This window comes from Mus caroli, unplaced genomic scaffold (assembly GCF_978045245.1).
Source record: "Mus caroli unplaced genomic scaffold, Mus_caroli_1 scaffold_5, whole genome shotgun sequence".
Lineage (NCBI taxonomy): Eukaryota > Metazoa > Chordata > Mammalia > Rodentia > Muridae > Mus > Mus caroli.
The window spans coordinates 27,646,841-27,669,459 of NW_028227260.1; the positions used below are offsets into that span (position 1 = coordinate 27,646,841).

Consider the following 22,619-nt stretch of genomic DNA (forward strand, 5'->3'; position numbering starts at 1 on the left):
TTTTATGTATATGGCTATGAACTGCCCAGGGACCTACTTAAAAATATTGCACAAAGTTTAGCCCTCACTCAACCCTACTAAATCCAAATGTTTGGAACGCTCATTTCTCCCAGGTTGCTGAATGGACCTGGCTGCATAGATAATCTCTTGAGAACTGCTGAGTTTGCATGTTCTGAAGAGATTGGGCTAAGATCCAAATATTTCACTTCATCCACGTTGGCTGCTTGCAATAACTTTTTCTTTCTCTCATCCCAGCACAGTGGACGTAGCCAAGCTTATTTCTTCCTTTTTTCCCTTAACTTTTTATTGATTCTTTGTGAGTTTCTCCACATCATGCACTCCAGTCCCACTCATCTCCCACCCTTTTATCTGTCCTTGCAACCTCTTCCCAAAATAAAACATATACATAAACAAACAACAACAACAATAACAAAGCAGAGAAAACATCTCATCACAGAAGCTGTAGTGTGTCATAGTGTGTCCCACAGTCTATCCTCTGTCTACGCATCTTCCTCTACAAACGTTCATTACAATGAGTCATTAATCTGGATCAAGATCTCTGGCTTCTGTGTCACCATCAATATTGGATCCTCATCGAGACTCCTTCCTGTTGTTGCCCTGTGTCATGGAGATCCTGTGGCTTTGAGACAGCAGGACTAGCAGATTATGTAGATTATGGGGTGGATCAATTCAGGGCCCTGGATCTGGGCCTGAGTGTGGCTGAGCTTTCAGCCCACCAGCTCTCCCTTTTCCACAGCACCAGGGTACTCCAGTACTGCTCCGGCTAGGCCACCCAACGCCACCCTCTGCAAGAGGCAGTGTCAGCTCTTTTATTCTCATGCTCTCAGGACAGGCCCATCCACAGCCACGCCTCCAGATCTAGGTCCACTGTGAAGCCCAGTCGAGGTGCAGGACCCATTCTCCCAAGTGTTGTACCCTGTGAGGGTCTGGGCCAGCTCTTCCACTTTCAGACCCTCGGGGCTGGCTCACCAGTGCCTTCAACATCAAGGCTGGTGATAGGCAGGACTAGCTAGCTCTCTTGAGCTCATGACCCTGTGGGCAGCTTCCCTGAATGCAGAATGTGGGGAGGGGGGAGCCTGTGTCACCACACAGCAGGTCTCCAATGCTCACAACCTTTGAGCCAGCTCACCTGCATCCCTGCCACTCATGAGCAGTTCCACTGTACTGCCTGAGTGAGGTCCAGGGCCCACCCACTCTGCGAGTGCTGCTGTGGCTGAGAGATGGGGCCAGCTCTCCATAGCATCACATGGTCCACGGTGGCTGCCTTGACCAGGGACATCTCTGTGTTCTCTAGTGGTAATATGAGCCACAACGTCCACACAAACCCCTGCCACTGCATAGCCACGGGCTCAGACATGACCCTCAGTGGCTGCTCAGGCTGGGACCTCATGATGGCCCCAGATAGTGGAGCTGGCCACTCATAACAGGCTATCCCTCTGTATCTTCGAGTCTCAAGTTCCATCTCTATATGCTCAAACTGTTCCACTTCTCTTTCTCTTCCATCTGACTACCACATACTCGGGCCCATTGTGGTTGGTGGCTCCCACTACAGACTGGCTATGTGGCTGGTGACATCTCCATTCACACTGCATGTTGTGGCAGCAGGTAGGTGTCCATGGCAGCTTGTGCTGTGCACTGAAGGACAGGTCTGTGTGTGGCATGGAAGTCTGCAGGTCTCTATCTGTCTTCCTCTTGTGATGCTCTGCCTGGATTTAATTAGACTTAATTTGATTTGATTTTTATGAGTCTTAGGCGTAAGCCAGCTTTGGACACCAAAACAGGCATCAATCAAGCTAGGATGAATGAAAGACTGCCATCTGATCTGCCCCTGACTGATACAACAACAACAACAATAACAACAACAACAGCAACAAGGTGTCTCTTTGCACACTGCCAGGGGAGATGTCTCAGTCTTCTATACAGGCATCTCTCTTTCCCTCCTTTCTTTCTCAGCCTAGTGCTTTAGATCCATTAGCAACCATTTCTAGTGAGTTATGTGAAGAGCTGGGTGACCTAGGTCCTTTTGACCATTCTACTATTCATTTTGTGATGTTGGGCAGGCTAGTTACCCTCTTTGTACCTTGGATTTCTCATTTATAAAATGGACTATGGCACCAGATCAGCATGTAAAAGCACTTCAACTTTTAAAATCGGTGATCTTTCTAATTATCCAAATGGTAGCCGCATATACATAGTGGCTTACACTTGAAAACTCAGCACTTGGAAGGCTAAGGCTAGAAAAGTGTCATGAGTGAAATCAGGTGAGTTCCAGGGCAGCTTGACCTGAGAGTGAGGCTGTTTTCTCAAACCAAAAGAAAAGAGAAAACGAAAGATTATTCTGCAAGTATGGCATGAGATCCAAAGGTAGCAAACACCCGGAGTGTTTACTGGAAAAGTACATCTGGCCTGGAGGTATCCCAGTGGAGGACCACTTAGTTTTTTGCAAGGCTGTGAGTTCAATTCCCAGCACTAGAAAAAGTGAGCAAAACAGAAAAGACATGAAAAGCATCCCATCATCTATTAATGGATGAATGTAACAAATAGAGAAGGCTGGGCATGGCAGCACACATAATAATCACAGCACTTTGGGAGGCCGAAGTACAAATGCTACATGTGTGATGCCAGCCTAAACCACACAGAGGTTTGTTGTTGTTGTTGTTTGGGTTTTTGTTGTTGATTTGGTTTGGCTTTTTGTTTGTTGTTTGTTTGTTTGTTTGTTTTGAGATAGGGAGCCTAGGATAACCCTGAACTACCTATATAACTAAGGATGACCTAGACTGTCAGCTTTTCCTGCCTCCACCTCCCAGGTGTAGGACTACTGGAGTGTAATAGTGTATTCAGTGATAGAGATCAGATATATATCTTCCTGCATGCCAGGCAAGCACTGTATCACCTGAGCTACATCTACATTATCACCCCCTGATTTTTTAAGAAAAACAGCATCTATGTAGCTCAAGCTGTTTTAAACTTCCATTTTTTTCCCCCAGAGAACTGGGATTACCAATGTGCACAGCCATGCCCACCTCCCACTGCCCCACTTAAAAAGAAGGGAATCATGTCCCATGCTAGAACAGGGATTCAGTCTGTATTATTCCACTCATATGAAGTACCTAGTCAAGAATAAAGTAGAAAGGCTCTTGTGAAGAACTGAGGAAAGGAAACGGGGGGGAGGGGGGGTCGGGGACGAGCCTCAAGTTTCACTTTTGCAAGATGGAAAACGTCGGAGATCTGTTGCCAAGACCGTGATTATACTTCTGTGTGTATAAAAACCGCTAAAATGGACAACGTAATGCTATGGTGCTTCTTTTAGGTGCTCAGGTTCAAAGTCAGAGCTTTACACACCCTACCCCTGACTACATTGCCAGCTCCTAGTGTTATAGGCTCTGTGTGTTTGTGTGTGTGTGTGTGTGTGTGTTGGTATGCTAGCACATGCCTGTGTGTGCAAGAGCATGCATGAAAAAGCCAGAGGACAATTTTCAGGAGTCATTTCTTTTCCTTCCACTGTGGTTTTCTGGGGATCAAACGAAGGTGATCAGGTTTGCTGGGCAAGCACTTTTATCTGTTCAGCCATCTTCTCTGCCTTGTACTTTTATTTTGGGGGGGGGTGTATGACGTTCTTATTTATTAACAACTTTTTAAATAATAATGGTTATAAATAAAATACAGTAGCTACTTTCAAAAAGAGTATGAGAAGGGAGAGGATCAGGTAACACAAACTACGTATGAAAACGCCAGGAAACAAGTTATTTTGTAAGCTAATTTAAAACATAGAAATTTAATTGACAAATCACGATGTGTTTTGCGATGTACTGGGCTAGGATTGCAAAAATAAATAAATAAATAAAATGGTTTGCATATCTATCATCTTCCCGAGTACTGCTCTGCAGTGAGACCAGTTAACAGTTCTCCCATGATTTGCAGGCACATGGGACATTAGTGGCTTAATTACCTTGCTGTGGCTGTGAGGAAATATCTGACAGTAGCAACCGAAGGGTTTGTACTGGTTCATTTTCAGAGGTCTCTGTCTATCAGAGCAGGGAGGGTTGTCTATCAGAGCAGCTTCATGGTGGTCGGAGCACAGGGTGTAACAGGACACAGAGAATTAGGCCAGAACCTGGGTTGATCCATTATTCTTAAAGGCTTCCCCTGAGGGTCTGCTTTTGTGGTTGCTGGGAATTGAACTCAGGACCTCTGGAAGAGCAGTCAGTGCTCTTAACCTCTCTCTAGCCCCTAAATTTATCTTTAAAATTCTTTGATCCAGTCTCCTCCAGCCCCCAATATCATCGTCATTCTATGGTCTATTCCTATTATTTTATCGTGTGGGTGTATCTTGCTTTTGTTTTTCTTTTTTCTTTTAATTGGATATTTTATTTATTTACATTTCAAATGTTATCCCCTTTCCTGATTTCACCCCCAGAAACCCCTATCCCATCCCTCCTCCTCCTGCTTCTATGAGGGTGTGCCCCTACCCACCCACCCATCCACTCCCATCTCCTTGCCCTTGCACTCCTCTATACTGGGGCATGGAGCCTTCATGGGACCAAGGGCCTCTCCTCCCATTGATGTCCAACAAGTCCATTCTCTGCTACATATGCAGCGGGAGCCATGGGTCCCTCCATGTGTACTCTTTGGTTGGTGGTTTAGTCCCCGGAGCTCTGGGGGTGCTGGTTAGTTCATATTATTATTCCTCCTATGGGGCTGCAAACCCCTTCAGCTCCTTCAGTCCTTTCTCTAACTCCTTCATTGGGAATCCCCCTGATGGTTGTGAGCCACCATGTGTTTGCTGGGAATTGAACGCAGTCAGTGCTCTTAACCACTGAGCCATCCCACCAGCACCCTGCACTTTGTTTTTCAAAACAACAAGAAGTGTTGTTCTGAAGCCCACCCGTGCCAGAGTCACTCAAGCAGACTTTTAAGGGTGGGGTCTGTGAATGAGCACTTTAACAAGTTCTCCACATTTTTTTCACCTGTTTTCAGTTTTGAGAATCACCAGCAAAACCGTATCCTAAATCCTGTCTTCATTTGCAATGAAGTCGATGTCATGATCTTTGATTCCCCTTTCCTAAGACGATTTCTGCGCATTTTTACTGCCTGTGTTTAGAGAATGGAAACTGAATTCAGGATTCGCTGAAGCAGGAAGGGATCTGAAAGGTAAATGCGCTGCAAATGAAGGTTATTTGGACCATTGCTAAGCCAAACAGATGCCTCTGGGCTGGGAACAGTTTTGGATTACCCAGGCCTCTGATACTCTCCATTAGAGTGAGTAACTGGAAGCTGGCTATGTGTATGCTTACAGAAATTACATTAAATTGTTCACATTAGATACATCTCAACGGCTGATGCTGTCAGTGAGTAGCAGTGGTAAGAATATTAATGAGCGCTTTCCCTGGAATGAGAATTTGTGACTTATAAACAACCGCAAAGGGCTGCTGTTTTCATTGTCACAAATTAGGGAGCTACTGAGAAGGAGCTTGTGTTATTTAAATTCTGTGTCAGACAAGGCAGTGGAATACAACCTTACATGAACTGAGCAATTACCGTGTATCAAGCACAGGGCTCAAGATTTCTCACAGAAGATCCCATTCAGTTCTGAAGCTGGACCTGTGGACAGCTGTGCTTCTTACCCTATCTTTGCCTATGGTAAATGAGGCTCAAAGGACCTAAAGAACTTGCCTGAGAAACTAGTGCTGGTTCTGAAAACCCAGTCTTCAACTTTTCAAAAAATACCGACAAATACAATTGCATATATTTATGGTGTACAATTTGGGAAGACGACGTCAAGGAAATTAATATATTTCTTACCTCAACTACATTTAAACATTTGGTGGTGAAAATCTAGAGTACTACATTATGAACTACATACATCATTGTGAAGTCATCTGTTTGTGTCTTGTTTCCATGAGTAACCCAACCCATCTTGGGGTGCCAACTTTGTCTCTCCCTGTCATCTTGTTACCTAGTTTTCCGACCTTATAGCTTACCCTAAGGCCTGAAGCCTGCCTGTCTCTTCCCCGATCCCATTCCCTGCTCTCCAGTCTCCTTCCTCTTTTGGATGCTCCTACTTATGTGCTAGATGCATGATTTCTTACCTCTGCAGCCTCCTCTCATTCAGATAAGCCGCGGGACCATGGGTAGTGTGCCCCTCTCCTTTCTACACAGCACGGTTTTCCTCTTTGGCCTGGGCTTCTTATTGCTTTTACCTCTGTTGTTATCACATCATTGCCTCTTGTGATTCCTTACATTTTCATGTTCAAATGTTAGCTTAATTTCCAGCCTTTATATGTGTTTTGTTTGTTTGTTTAGACTAAGTCTCACGATGTAGCCCTGGTTGGCCTGGAAGTTGCTATGTAGACCAGGCTGGCTTCAAAAACTCCCAGAGATCTGCCTCTCCATTTCCCAAGGGCTGGAGTTAAAGGTGTGAGTCGCTATGCCAAGCATGCTTAATGACAGCAGAAAAATCTTCCCTAATGGAATCTCCTGGCTCCAAAGCTGCTTGATACACATAGGTATGTAATATTAATGCTAGAATAGACTTTTAAGACTGTTTCATTCAAGCTTTTTTTTTTGTTTTTTCGAGACAGGATTTCTCTGTATAGCCCTGGCTGTCCTGGAACTCACTTTGTAGACCAGACTGGCCTCGAACTCAGAAATCCGCCTGCCTCTGCCTCCCCAGTGCTGGGATTAAAGGCGTACGCTACCACACCCAGCTCAAGCTTTCTTTTTTATTGTTTTATATATAGAAAACTAAGGTACAGAAAAAACAGGTGGTATTCCCAAGGTCAAAAGAAGATTAATAGCAGAATATACTCAAGAATATAAGGTTACTATCTTCCAGTCTAATCACAGATTTAGGAAATCCTGGCAATCACAGTTCTTGGGATTATAGAGCAAATGTGAAGATGATACATCTTTCTGAGAGAAAGTACTGAGGTCTAGAAACGGGGGGGGGGGGCACTAGACTGGCCTCAACACCAGCTGGAAGTCAACACCTAAAAGTCCAGAAGAGAATATCATGGGCCATAAAGGTAGCATCAGAAGGAATGTAGAATCAAGGAGCCTCAAAACCAGAAAGGGCTCCGGGAATGTTGTTTTAGTTTCTTAGAAACTAGAGGCTAAGCGAGGTAGGAATGAAAGAGATTCCAATGAGACTTAAAACCAAGGAAGAATAAGAGTGGGTGAGAGGGGAAATGGGAACAGGGAGACTATTCTGCCTTCAATTGTGCCTGTAAAGGAAGAGGGAGAGGTCAGGGAGATTAGGCAGGAAAGGCCTCAGACTCTGATACAGCCAGGAGAAACCTGAGCCAGTCTAGCGAGAAGCTTCAGCATAAAGATAGCTCACAGGAATCTCCTGCATAGGTCAAAAATAACGATTTTTTTTTTCAGTTTTAATGTATACAGCCCTTATCTTGAGATAGACCAGGATGTAAATAGTCTCAGTTGTAAGGATAAGGCAGATGTAAAGATGTTATAGTTGAAGGCCGTCACCTAATTGAAGTCTTTGTGACAAGTATTCTCCCTCTGCAACCCCACTCTGTCTTTGTTTTTGTTGTTTGTTTGTTTTCCCTGTATATCCCTGGCTGTCCAGAAACTTGATCAGTAGATCAGGCTAGTGTAGGCATATTTTTTTCTCAACCTACTTTAATAAATGTTCACCTTCTCTCTAGCCCACCACCCACCAGAGGTAGTGGAAAAGACAAGTTATTAGGACACAGGAGAAGTAAACCTGTTTAGAAAGAGTTCTTTGAGGGAAATTCCATCTGTACTGTCAGGATATCAGCAGTTAAGTTCACACAAACCAGCAGCAGCAGTTCAATCCACTTGCAAACACCATTCACAAATCAGCAATGGCAGGTCCATCCAGAAGAAGCTGTGAGGCTCTGCTGTCTGCTGTTTAGGAGTAGTTCCTTGGAGCGATTTCCATTTCCAACTGTCAGGATACCAGCAGTCTAGATCAGTAATATCAGGATAGCAAACAGGAATCAGCAGTGGTGGCAAGACCCAGCAGAAACAGCCAAGTCTCCAATGAGTCTGCACTCAACAGGAGTCAACAGGAGCAAGTAGAACTAGCCGGGATGCTAGGAAAAGTTCTCTACTGAGCATCTCTCAAGGAACTGAAGAACAGCAAAGACATAAGACCACTGAAGCTTTCCAAAGCTAGCTATGGAAGCCTCCTCGCCCCTTTCCGTCACTGTCCATTGAATTCTACTTACTCCCTACATCAGTCTTATCAAAACTCCACGAGTCTGTATCAGCTGAAATATCCAGAAACTGCCATTTCACTCTGCCAATTGGCCCAAGTCTGTGGAAGCAGCAAGAAACTTCCAGAACAACATCTGAAGTTTTTTGGTGTGTTTCTTTCTATGAAGTCATAACAAATGATTACCAGTAAGAAATGGCAAAGTGTACCAACACCATCCTGTGTTATATTTATATTTCTTCTCAACATCACCCATCCTTTCACATGCTTGCTTATAGCAGAACATCCTTTCACCTGAGTCTGCTTTAGCAAAACATCTTACCTGTATGCCCCAGCAAAACATCAATTAACATAACTGACTTCACCGCCGCCACTGCCGCCATAGCCCACTGGTGTTGTTGCCACTTACAAGTCCCTAAAATGTCTTTGAAACAACTCTAACACTTCAATGGGGTGTAATGAAAGAGAGAGCTTGCTCCAAATTACACTTTCTAAGTGAGCTGAAGTGAGTTCCCAGCTGGAAGAGAAAGAAAGGGTGAAACAGAATGAAGTGAACCGTTTTGTCTACTTGTCCTTTGTAACCAGGATGATGCGGCTGGCAGAATGGAGAAGGTACTCTATGGTGAATATTCTGAGCATTAGTAAATGTCTACTGTGTGTTGCGACACATACTAAATCCTGGTGCTATCCCTACAAAACCAGTGCATTCTCTACAGGCAAAGGTTAGGACAGTGGATTCTGGTGCTATCCCTACAAAACCAGTGCATTCTCTACAGGCAAAGGTTAGGACAGTGGATTCTGGTGCTATCCCTACAAAACCAGTGCATTCTCTACAGGCAAAGGTTAGGACAGTGGATTCTGGTGCTATCCCTACAAAACCAGTGCATTCTCTACAGGCAAAGGTTAGGACAGTGGAACATTACTTCCTGGCTGTAACCTGGGCACAAATGTTTCAGAGAATGGCGGTTGTGAGCAAATGTGGACATGCCTGATATCCCCACAGACTGTGGGGATAGTCTATTTGCAGCCAAATATGCCTTACAGTAGGGCAGATCTCCTCTGTATTCTCAGTGTGGAGTTACAAGCTGTGAAATAGCTAAAACAAACTTGACAAAGGCCGAGTGGGAGGATATGAACTACTTGATGTTTGACTATATAATTTCTTTATATTTACTATATAATTTCTTTAGTATATAATTATAGTGATTAAGAGACTATATTGGTGGAAGGGACAGAACATGGATCACTGGATCAGAATTAAGGCAAATGAACAAAAGAGAAAGCCCAGAAATAGACTCACACAAATATCCCCAACTGATTTTACGTGAAGATGCTAAGGCAAAATGAGCATTCCCATACTGTCCATCTGAAAAACCTCGGGCTGGATCACAGATATCTCTGGACATTGTCAAACTATAAAGAATTTAGTAGAAAGAATGAAAGAAAGAATGAAAGAAAGAGAGAGAGAGAGAGAGAGAGAGAGAGAGAGAGAGAGAGAGAGAGAGAGAGAGAACCAATAGAGAAAATCTTTTGATTCTAGGGCTCAGTAAAACTTGTTAGATTTAGCCATAAACCCAGCTATACCACTCCTGGGCATATACCCAGAAGATGTTCCAACCGGTAAGAAGGACACATGTTCATAGCAGCCTTATTTGTAATAGCCAGAAGCTGGAAAGAACCCAGATGCCCCTCAACAGAGGAATGGATACAGAAAATGTGGTACATTTACACAATGGAGTACTACTCAGCTATTAAAAAGAATGAATTTATGAAATTCCTAGGCAAATGGATGGATCTGGAGGATATCATCCTGAGTGAGGTAACCCAATCACAAAGGAACTCACACAATATGTACTCACTGATAAGTGGATATTAGCCCAGAAGCTCAGAATACCCAAGATACAATTCGAAAAACACATGAAACCCAAGAAGAAGGAAGACCATAGTGTGGATACTTCGTCCCTCCTTAGAATGGGGAACAAAATACCCATGGAAGGAGTTACAGAGACAAAGTGTGGAGCAGAGACTGAAGGAAAGGCCATCCAGAGACTACCCCACCTGGGGATCCATCCCATATACAGACACCAAACCCAGACACTATTGCAGATGCCAACAAGAGCTTGTTGACAGAAGCCTGATATAGCTGTCTCCTGAGAAGCTCTGCCAGTGCCTGACAAATACAGAGGTGGATGCTGTCGGTCATCCGTTGGACAGAGCACAGGATCCCCAATGGAGGAGCTAGAGAAAGGACCCAAGGAACTGAAGGGGTTTGCAGCTCCCTAGGAAGAATGGCAATATCAACCAACCAGACCCCGTCCCCCTGCTCAGAGCTCCCAGGGACAAAACCACCAGCCAAAGAAAACACGTGGTGGGATTCATGGCTCCAGCTGCATATGTAGCAGAGGATGGCCTTGTTGGACATCAATGGGAAGAGAGGCCCTTGGTCCTATGAAGGGCCTGTGCCCCAGTGTAGGGGAATGCCAGGGCCAGGAATGGGAGTGGGTGGGTTGGGGAGCAGGGGGAGGGGGAAGGGGGTTGAGTTGGGGTTTTAAAACTCCAAGCCAGAGCTATCTCTCTCTCTCTCTCTCTCTCTCTCTCTCTCTCTCTCTCTCTCTCTCTCTCTCTCTCCTCTCTCTCTCTCTTTCTGACACACATATGCACAGACATTCTTGACAAATAAATAATAAATTTATAATTTTTGAAAAATTAAAACTCCAGTTAGAAAATGGGTATCTTTTCATGTGTTTATTCCACGACTATATATTTTCTTTGGCAGAATTTCTGCAATCCCAGAACTCAGGAGGTAGGAGCAGCATGAGTTCAAGGCTATCCTTAGCTACATAGTGAGTCTGTACCCATCCTGGGATACATGAAACACTGTGTTTGTGATGCTTAGTAGGTGTTTAGGAGTGGTGAGAGACAGAAAAATGTGCTTATGGATGCTAGATTATCCAGGGTCTAGTTATCCATACAAGGGGCTTGAGATTCAGCATAAACCTATTGGGAAGCCATTGGAGAAGAGCACATGTCCTGGCTTATATTTTAGCAAATCATTATAGTTGATGAAGCCAGGAGTGGGAACAGAGAAACCAGTAAAGACATCACTATAGTAGACTAATGTTTCTCTCACTGCTGATGTCAGTATAATAAGGAATTCTAGAATTTAGATAGGAAGTGAGTGAAATATAAAAATGTGGGTGGACAAAGGACATATTTTGGAAGTAGAGCTAACAGAAACTCATGGGTAGACATATGACTGTGGAATTCTTAGTTTAGAGAATTTTCTAAAAATGGAGCCAATTCTCTCTCTCTCTCTCTCTCTCTCTCTCTCTCTCTCTCTCTCTCTCTCTCACACACACACACACACACACACACACACTTGAACTATTCTTCTAGGCTCATAGGAGTCCACATTACTTCTAATGTTTAGTTTCATGATAGAACACTTGCCTAGCACACGTGAGGTCCTGGGTTCAGTCTTTAGCACCAAACAGCAAAGCAAACTAACAAATTACAGAGGTAGAGACAGTGTCCTTACAGGCCAGTTACATGCCAGCTCTACCGTTGGTCTAGCATGTAGGTTGGGTTGTAAGTAGTCTGTTATCCCGCCTTTAGAAAATAGAAATCTCTTGTTGGGGAAGAGGGGAGGGCAATCGCACGCAAGTAACCTGAATACAAGAGGGTGTAGGAGGGGAGAGTGGAGAGACGAGGAGTATCAAGAAAGACAAATTATACTTGAAAACACTATAATGAAATCTAATGTTTTACATGCTAATTTAAAAAAATAACAATAAAAATTAAGAAAATAGCAATCTCAAGCCATGTAAAATTTAAAAATAAAATTAGAAACCTGTGAGAAATAAATTAGAAAAAAATAAGTTAACTTCCAGGTGGTGGGATTCTGGTGGGCAAAGCATGAGCTGAAAGTCAAACCCAAGCATCTTGGAGCCAAATAAACTCTAGGCTGCTGCAGCCACGCTAACGGGTAGCTATGGCCCTGCCTGTCAGTGCTGCTCTGTAACCACTAGGGGGCAGCCAACTACAGAAATTCTGCCTTCCCTTGGATTTTTCTGGGAGTGGCTGATGTTGTGGTCAGGAGAAATACGGTGAAATATGTTAGTTTCGAGGAGACTCCTGGGCTTAGAGAACCTGAGACTCAGCTGCTTATGGATCCCACGGAGACTTTGAAGCCCGTTGCTAGGCCATTCCATTGGCAAAAATAACTTATATTTGAACAAACCTCCATGTTTGATCATTCTGTATCTCATGTCTCCCCTTTTTGAAAAAAGATTTATTATTATTATTTTAAAGTGTAGGGGGTGCATGTGAGCGTAGGTGCCCATAGAGGCCAGGGAAAGATTTTATAAGTGACTAAGTGCAGGTGTCACTAGAGGCCAGAAAAAGCCATTAGATCCCCCTAGAGCTGGAGTTCCAGGTGCTTGTGCGCTGCCTGCCCCGGGTACTTGGAACTGAATTCAGTTTCTTTGCAAAAGCACGAAGCACTCTTAGTTGTGGAGCCATCTCTCCATCCTCAGTGGAATATTCTCAAAGCATTTTAGGGAAAACAACAACCCTCCAGCACAGGCCAGGTCACTCTGGGGTCATTTCATCATGGTCTTGATTGCTGTTTGTGCCAGCACAAGAACAGAGTGTAATTTATGCACCGTTCCCTTAGAGTCCCTGGAACTCAGTGTTTCCCGTTTCATTACATCTGAGCAATTTCAATGTAGTGAGTTCTCTTATTAGTCTCACTGGAGGCAGTGTGAGTGGAGGTGAGGGAGGATACAGGCTGAGTTGGTGATTGTAAGAACATTAGTGCAGCTCCGTCCATGCTTGGCTCCAGTGCACTGGGCATTACTTCGGGATGGTCAAGAAGCAGCCTCTAGGATTCCCAGCTTTACAGAGCAGGTCAGGCCAATCCAAGACTAGCAGAGTAGCATGTGAGAGAGTATACTAATTTCCAGATGGAGGGGCCTAGCTGTAATAGGGCATGGCAGAAGAAAGAGACAGAGGGGACAGGCAACCTTTAATCCCAGCACTCAGAGTCAGAGGCAAGAGCATCTTAGAGTTTGAGACCAGCTTGGTCTACAGAGCAATGTCCAGGACAGCCAAAGCTGCACAGAGAAGCCCTGTCTCCAAAAAAAAAAAAAAAAAAAAAAAAAAAACAAATAAATGAACAACAACAGCAACAAACCAAAATCAGAACTAAAATTAAAAACCCCAAAGAAAGAGGAGAAGAAAGAGGAGGATAGAGGAGGAGAAGGAGGAGGAGTAAAAAGAGGAGGAGGACATGAAGGGTGGCATCATGAGTCCATATGTGAGGACAGAAAGCAACGAACATAAACAAATGGTAATGAGATCCTTAAGAGAAGCTGAGGGAGGGAAATCAAGGTCATGGGCATCCAGGACCCCAGCTGGATTATTTTTGCTTGTGTTTCGACTGGAGAATCTGAGCCCAGTTCATAGAGCCAGGATGAAGGAAGAGCAGTGAGGCCCTCTGTACTCTAGGCTGTAAGACTGTTTCAGTTCAGACTGCAGTACTAGATTTCCCTCCCTAGGTGCTCTGCAAACCTTGGTAGAATAAATGTACAGGGGAAGGTAGCCTGGCACCCTGCACCTTCTCCTTAGGAGCATGTGTTCCACTCCGCCAACATTGGCTTTATGTCTACTAGAAATCAAGTCTAGCTGCGCACTTCTTGCGAGGCCTGATTTTCCAAAAGTGGGCAGCATTTGCTGCTCATACCTCCCTATTCTGGCACAAGAGAATTTGAGGGAACTTAACAAGCTAGGGTTGTGGGCTGGAAAACAGGAGTATGACCTGTCTAGAAGTATTGTATGCATATAATGACATTTATTTATTTATTTATTTATTTATTTATTTATTTATTTATTTATTTATTGGTTTTTCAAGACAGGGTTTCTCTGTGTATCCCTGGCTGTCCTGGAACTCACTCTGTAGACCAGGTTGGCCTCGAACTCAGAAATCCGCCTGCCTCTGCCTCCCAAGTGCTGGGATTAAAGGTGTGCACCACCACTACCCAGCTTAATGACATTTATTAATGTTAATTACTAATGTCAATCAATTTGGCAATTGATTGATATGGTAGATTTTGTATTGCTCCTAGCTCATCTTTTCTCCTAGTGCAAGGACTATCTGGGGACTTTGCCCTTACTGAATACTCTTCGCCAGTGAGTATCATGAGAAGTCTCAGAGGGAGGAAAGTGGCTGGTGAGAACTTCCTGCTCCCTGCCTCAAAGAGTGGGTAAAGAGTGAATGTTTTTGCAGTGAAGCTCATTTTGGTAGGCTTTTCTTTTCCGTGATGTTGAAAACACTGGCTAATCTTCTTTAAATGGTTTATCTCAATATGAGTTCATCTTCCTTCCCCTTTCTGAAGCGGCCTCCTCAAGTTCCCCTAAGCCTAGCTGACTCACTTCCTCTTAGAAGGCATCCATGTATCCTTCAAAAGAGAGGACCAACTGGGAATAAGAAAACTACCCAGTCTTCACTGACTCCACTCATCAGAGATAGATACAAAGCAACCTGTGCTCCTCAACCCAAGGTCAGACATCAATTCCATGAGGCTCTATGCCCATAACTGATGTGATTGACTCCTTAGGCAAGTCTGTCTGAAACTAGGTTCCCCCTTTAGCCTAAGAAAACCCAGACAAGTCCTGGGCACTCACTAATAACATAATTAGTGAGAAACAGATGTGGTATCCAAACAGCCTTTTGACTATAAAACTCGGTCTCTGTAGGATGGGCTTATGAGCAAAGGACAAACAGAAACCTGAGTCATGGCCATTGATGTCACAATGGTGGAAATTCCAGACTCTTGACATTTCAGGCTGTGTGTGCTGAGGAGGTGGGGGATGGGGTGTAAAATATACATAATATATCAAACTGATTATTTTAGCCATCTGAAGTGTATAGTCATTGAAATTAAGTGTATCAACAGCGTCATTTAACTGTCACCACTTTCTGTCCTTCAGATTTTGTTGTCTTTCCAAATAGAAACCAGGGACAACCAATTGATTTTAAATTCAGGTTGTGACACTTAGAAGCTCTGTAAGTTTGTATACATTCCTTAGTCATTCAGGGCCTCGACTTCATTTATAAGATGAAGATGATAATATGACTTGTCTGGTATGATTGTACATGCATAATAATATTTACTAAAATTAATTACTAATTTCAATCACTGGGCCAATCTATTAACATGTTAGTTTTTGTGTTGCTGTGACCAAAATACCTGGAAGAAATGACTTAAGGGAGGACATGTCTCTTTTAGCTCCTGGTTTTGAGGATTTCTGTGCTTAGACCTTGACTCCTTTGGTTGCAGACCCATGGTGAGACAGAGTATTCTTGTGGCGTGATAGACAGGAAACACAGTGATGTCACCAGTGACCTGTATCCTCTACCTAGGCTCCACTTCCTAAAGTCTCCACATAAAACTTCCTAAAATAGCACCACTTGGGGACCAAATACTCATCACATGAGCTAGGGGACAGCATTTCTCCTTCAACCCATAACACATGAAATGTATTCCACATGTACCTGAGCTCTTAGTCTGGGTAGACAGTTGTGCCAAGACTCAAGGGATCGTTAGACTTGACCTCGGAGCTTGCATTGGCAAGGCTATGAAAAGTCAGTAAGATGAGAATATCCAGTGCCTGCCATACACCATTTCTCCAGCAAACACTGGTCAGCTCATCCTTATCATTGCTGCTATGGAACAGAATTGGAAATGCATGCCTCCTAAGCCTCTCCAGTAACACTAGGTTATTCTTTCTCCACCAACATAATGAACATTACAAATAATTATAAAAAAAATTCTGCCCCTGCCTCTAAGTAGAAGAAAGAGGTGAACAACCCCATTGATGTAAACATGACTAAGCATATCTGCTTACCTCCTAGAAAACATCAGCCTATTTACATGTCTACAAGGTACCCACTTTCATTTGTTTCTTATCGCAGGTCCAGGGCTGAACAGTGTCAGAAATAAGTAAGTCAACTTCCTATTTCTGAGAAAGGGGCAGGAAAATCTCTTTTAGCTACTTTCCAAAGCTACTCATTCCTCCTTGGCATTTTCCACCACTGGCGGCATCCTTCCTGGTGATGATGGTTATACCAAGAAGAAGAAAAAAGAAAAAGGATGCCATTCTACTTGGTCTGTCCTGCTACTGCTGGAGTCCTCCAACTTAACTTCTTTCCTTTTACAGTGCTAGCTTCTAGCTTCAGATGTTCAAGAGCAGAGAAGAGAAGAGGGGAGTAGGGCACAATGGGAGAGAGTGGGAGATGGCTATGGTCCCAATTTCTTGCTTATTTCTCAGTCCTCAACAGGACTTCTCCTACAAAGCCACAGACAAATCTAGCTCCCAGCAACCTCTCGCCAGTAATTTATAACCTTAATTCACAGGGCTCCCTATCTTTATGCGCCACCTTGCCCTGTTTGAATTAGAAGAATTGTGGTTCAGCTCCAAGCACTTCTAACAAGTTGCCTCTGTTTCTGATCTCAAGGAGAGCCAGGTTGTTTCTTCAAGCTTTTAGTACTCTGGTCTAGCAGGAAGGATGGATACCATTGCTAGCTGACAACAAACACTTTCTGACATCCCTGCTTACTTAGTTCAGTAGCTTCTTGTCCTCGAATCACTCTGTCCTATTTCCTGCTACTGTCTGTCTCACATCCCTTGGTTTTCTTGGTTTTGTTAAAGCTCCCCATGGCAAGGCTAGCTTCCTTTTTTGTGGTCCTCGATCTTTCTAGTGTGGCCCTCTGAAGATGGCATTTCCAGCAGCCTTTCATAAGTCATTCATTCACAATAGTATCTGAACTCCTCACACAAGTTAAGTCAATTTCTGATTCATATTGCTAGAATTCATATTGCCTTGCTTCGCCTTCACATAGGAAACACTTCTCAAGCTCTCAATACAAATCGATAAGCCTTTTCTATTAAAAAAAAATGGGAAAGCGCATAACCAAAAGAACCTGAGAAACAGCGATTCTGTTTATGGGAAAATGCAGGCAAGCCTGAGCAATGGATGTCCACGTACATACCGTGTTTATAAATTGGGCTTGACTTAGATGGACGGAGGATAAAGGAACCAAACACAGCAGCAAACCATTTGCAAGTAGAGTCATTCACCAGTAGAGGGCAGCACGAATAGCAGTGAAACAACCCAATCTGGACATGGCTTTCCTTGAGTAGGAGACAGGATTCTGTGGTAACAGACCTGAGACTCTGTACCCATTTTGTGGAAAGTCAAGAATGGGCTAGGAGCTAGCTGAGGAGGAAAAGGCACAGGTTTTCCTCGTATCCATTAAATTCCATGGGGGGGGGGTCCAAGCAATACAATTCTTTCTGTACTGATGATATGTTAAAAATGGTACTGGGGACCTATAAAATGGCTCAGCAGATAAAGCAACCTGTGGCCAGGCCTGAACACCTGAGTTCAATCCCCAGACGGTGGAATAAGAGAATAGAAAACAGATTCCCACATGTAGTCCTCTGACCTCCATCTGACTCAAGTACACACACACACACACACACATACACTCATAGGAAATAAAAATGTAACAAGTTTTAAACGACATGAAATACCAAATAGCATATTGTAACTTGAAACTTTCTTTATGCAAAGATCTTATTTTGATAAGATTTTCCGAGGCCTTTACAACTAGAAGAGAATTGAAAAGATTGGCAATTTAGCACTTTTAATTAAATATAACACGCATTACATGTCAATAGCTTGTTTTCACTGAACACTGAGACTACTAGCAGTTAGGATGCTGGGTGGAAGCCAAAGCCGGGCCCCTCAGATGAGGGCTGCTCCCAGAAGATCACCTGAAGCTCAGCCTCCAGCAGCAGTTGCAACATCTGCAGTTGGCTCACCTGCCGCTGAGCCTCGGCAGCCCGGCCTGATGGCCCACATGGCTACCACTGCGGCCGGTGTGGCTGTGGCCTCTACAGTGGGGCACACCCAGGGTCACGCCATCACTGGGGGCTTCAGCAGAGGCTGTAATGCTGAGCCTTCAAAGCCCGACATCACTTACCAGGAGCCTCGGGGAGCCCAGCTGCAGAACCAGCAGTCTTTTGGACCTTGCTCTCTAGAGATCAAGCAGTTTCTGGAGTGTGCTCAGAACCAGAATGATGGCAAGCTCTGTGAGGGCTTCAATGAGGTGCTGCGGCAGTGCAAGGCTGCAAATGGTTTCATCTAATCAAGAAATTCAGGCTGAAGAGGTGTAAAATTGGTTCTGTATAATTGATAGTACAAGTGTGGACCCTTACTGAGGCTTGTATGTAATGTTGGTTACTGGGCAAATGTTTGGCCTCCTTGAAACTAACTGCATTGTAATTGTGAGTTTAAAAAAAATAATAAATTGGTTTATTCTGAAAAAAAAAAAAAACAAAAAACAAAAAACACTGAACAATGAAAGTAAAACATCTGTATGTCCTCCCAATCTCATGTTCCTGGGGTCTTCTGAGAAAGACATGTTTGTGCTTTTATTTCATTTCTGTGCATCCATAAACAACATGCTTTTCCATGTCTGGTAAGTGGTGATCTGTTCTGCTCTCTGCTGTTTTGTATATTATTCTAGAAGCAGAGCAAACACCAGAAAATAAATGACTGTGAGCCATCTATCTACTCTTAGACATGTTTATACCCGAACTTAATTTTCCTTTTGAGTTTTGAGTCTGTCTTTGGCATTTTTGGAAGAGGTTATTAGATTTGGGGGAGTTGCCACCCTACAGGAATCTCAACCTCCCACACACTTCCCCTTGCCAAACTTTTACTCCCCGGGCAAGGCTGTACCAAGAAAGCGTTTATTTACAGTCTTAAGATGGTCACTCCGCAATTCCCAGTAACAGTTTTCAGAAGGCATCCAAGAAATTCATGTATGAGGGATGATATTAGAATTCATATGAAAATGTTTATAGGCAACTTGGATTTCTGCTGTAATATTAATGAGCTATATCTGATTCGGGTTTCTTTCCTTTTTCCTATTGTTTGCTTGTTTGTTTGTTTGAAGCCTCTGCTCTCCAAGAGGGGCATATGAACACGAACTGATGCCAGGAGTTAACATTGTGCACACAAATTTCAATATCATTCTATTACTGAACAGATAAAACCTCTCAGACATGCACCCCTTCTTTCCTTTATCTCAAACAGCAGACCAGACCATTCCATTTTACTCAAATGACTATTGTTTTTTGAGAGTCAAAACCAAGTTATCACTCATTTTCTAGAAAAGGTATAATGACTTAGAAAAGGGTCCAGGTCGGAAATACCTGAGTTACCTCATCTAAATATTGAAAATCCAGTCATCCTGAAGAAAGGGGACAGCCCGGATTTACACATTTGCAAAGCGGGGCATCTCATGTCCCGTTTTCCTCAATGGAGTTTTCTTTCCTTTGTCATCCCGATCCTCTGCAGTTGCAGGGAGTTATGAGTGGATTCAAATGGGACTGGCTGCGTAGGTGGGGAACTGTAAAATGAAAGTCAAGCAACCCACGCAATCTGTGCTAGAGCTGCTTTCCCTGCAGTGTAGTTAGGCTACTTTTTGTTATTCCAAAGAATAACTACCGGAACCAAAACACACTAAAATAGTCATTAGTATACTTCAGAATAATCTTTGAGGTGACAGAAAAAAAAAAAAAGAACCAACTTTTTTCCTCATTGATTCATTTATGTCATCTCTAAATGCTTACCGAATTTTTACTATTTGGGAGTCAGTTTCATAGAGGTTGAGAGTGTAGCAGTAACCAACTTTGGTAAGGTACTGGCTAGTTTTATGTCAACTTGACACAGGCTGGAGTTATCACAGAGAATGGAGCTTCAGTTGAGGAAATGCCTCCACGAGATACAACTGTAAGGCATTTTCTCAATTAGTGATCAAGGGGGAAAGGCCCCTTGTGGGTGGGACCATCTCTGGGCTGGTAGTCTTGTCTATAAGAGAGCAGGCTGAGCAAGCCAGGGGAAGCAAGCCAGTAAGTAACATCCCTCCATGGCCTCTGCATCAGCTCCAGCTTTCTGACCTGCTTGAGTTCCAGTCCTGACTTCCTTGGTGATGAACAGCAGTATGGAAGTGTAAGCTGAATAAACCCTTTCCTCCCCAACTTGCTTCTTGGTCATAATGTTTATTCAGGAATAGAAACCCTGACTAGGACAGTCCCTGTCATTGGGAATCTGATATTCTAGTGGAGAGAATCAGATATGCAAAATAATGAAATAAGGTTATTTTGGACTTTGGTTTGTGACCTGGAGAAAAGAAAATAGAATAAAGCAGTAGAGATAGACTGTGGACGTGGGTGATCGTCCTTGGAATACTTAGGTAAGGCATCTCAGATGCAGTAACCTTCTCTAGAGTCCTAAGTGAAAGTGACGCTATGACTTGGCAATGTAAGCCCTGAATATATTCCCAAGAAAAATGAAAAAAAAAGTCTTATGTACAAACAAAAATATGTTTGTGAGTGTTCAGAGAAGCTTTATTCCAGACAGTTAAAAAAGAAAGGAAGAGAGAGAGAGAGAGAGAGAGACCGAGAGAGAGAGAGAGAAAATAGGAGATATAAAGGAATTTTGGTTTCATTGTGAATTATGAAAGCATATAGCACTCAATACTGGGGATAGTTTCCTGTACTATATATAGACCATGAAATTGTATACTTAAAAGGGAAATTTTATTGCATGTGTTATATTCTGATGGGAAAAAAAGAGACAAGAATTAGATCAAGAACACTTCAGAAACACATTTTAAATGGAAAATAAAGGGTGAGTAAGCAAAGGAGTTAGGCCACAGTGATAGGAGGAAAGGGGATTTGGGGCCAAGAGAGCCACAGGTGCAGTGAGAGGAAGGGGTGATGGACTTCTTTGAAGAACACAAAGAAACCAGTTATGGCTATTGTGCTGTGAAGGGTGAAAGAGCATAATGAGGGATTGTGTGGAAGAAATACATGGAGACCAGATAGCATGGATTATTTTTAGATGGTTTCAGTCAATTGAACATTACATCCTACACATAAAGAGTTTTAAAGCAAAGGAACATGAACTAGTTGGAATTTTCCAAAGATCACTCTACTGAATGAAGACTAGTTTGTAGAATTGTGTAAGCGGAGAGGCGAAGGGATCACTGCCATTATTTAAGCAACCGGTATCATGGAGTAAGAGGTAACTTACTCCAGGTGATAGAAAATTATGTGGACTCGGCATGTTTGGGAGGTAGAACTGTCATTATATATGGTACAGTATGGATATAAGAGAAAGAAAAAAGGGTACAATCTCTAAAGTTTTGTCTGAAATTGTGAAAAAAAATAACTGTCATTTTGGTCATCTTTTAAAAATATTTTTGTGCACAAGTATTTTGTTTGAATGTATGGAAGTATATCACATTTGTACCTGGTGCCCTCAGAGGTCAGAAGAAGACTATAGATCTGAAAATGGGTTTATGGATGGTTGTGGGCTACCATGTGGGTGCTGGGAACTAAGCCTGCGTTCTCTGAAAAAGCATCGAGTAGTTTTAACTGCTTGGAACCATTGCCCCAGCACCAAGATTTTCTTTTTCTTTTCATTTTTAATTACGCATCTGTCTCTGTGTAAGGATGCGCGTGTGCATGCAGGTGACTGCAGAGGCCAGAAGAGGGCATCAGATCCCCTAGAAGTAGAATTACAGGCAGCTGCGAGCCGTGGTGAGAGTTGTGTGCGGGATGCTGGGAATTGAACTCAGGTCCTCTGAAAAAGCAGTTTCAGTTGTCTTTGCATACCGTTAATGCTATTAGAAAACAAAGGATACTGTCTACTTGGGACTCAAAAAAACTTGTATATAGATCTCTTTGTTTCTTTAATCACTTTTTCCCACCCTTTACTCTTTGCTCTCTTATACCCTCTAAAGAATAGCATGACAATGAAGTCTTTATCTTAAATTTATGCTTCTTGTTGTTGTTGTTTTGTTTGTGTGGATATGGGGTTCAAGACAGGGTTTCCCCACATAGCCATGGCCTTCCTAGAAAAGGCTCTGGAGAGCAAGCTGGCCTTTAACTCAGAGATCCACCTTCCTCTGAGTGTTGGAATGACAGGAGTGTGCCACCACTGCCCAGCTTTTATGTTTTATCATCACTGTTATTTCTTTCCATCATTCTTGCTTAACTGCTACATGCGATAGACTTTCTAGAGCACAGACCCTAAGAAGGCCACCACCTGGCCAATTGGAGCTGACAGGATTCAGAAGGTGAGAGGCTCCATTTTTTTTTCTTAGGTGATTTCCACAGACCTTTGACTCATATACGGTTTTCAATTACCTGTGTTATTCTCTGCCTCATCTACGTAGCTCACTGGGGTAGCTCTAAGTCTTGGGAAGGAAAAGAGCTTATAATGCAGAAAGACAGCTGGCCAAATCATTCCAGGCAACTG

At 43.2% G+C, this 22,619-nt stretch overlaps 1 pseudogene; it reads left to right on the forward strand.

Moving 5' to 3' along the window:
- The first annotated feature begins 18,000 nt into the window (after positions 1-18,000).
- Positions 18,001-18,432, forward strand: LOC110286407 (coiled-coil-helix-coiled-coil-helix domain-containing protein 2 pseudogene; annotated as a pseudogene).
- Positions 18,433-22,619: the final 4,187 nt, after the last annotated feature.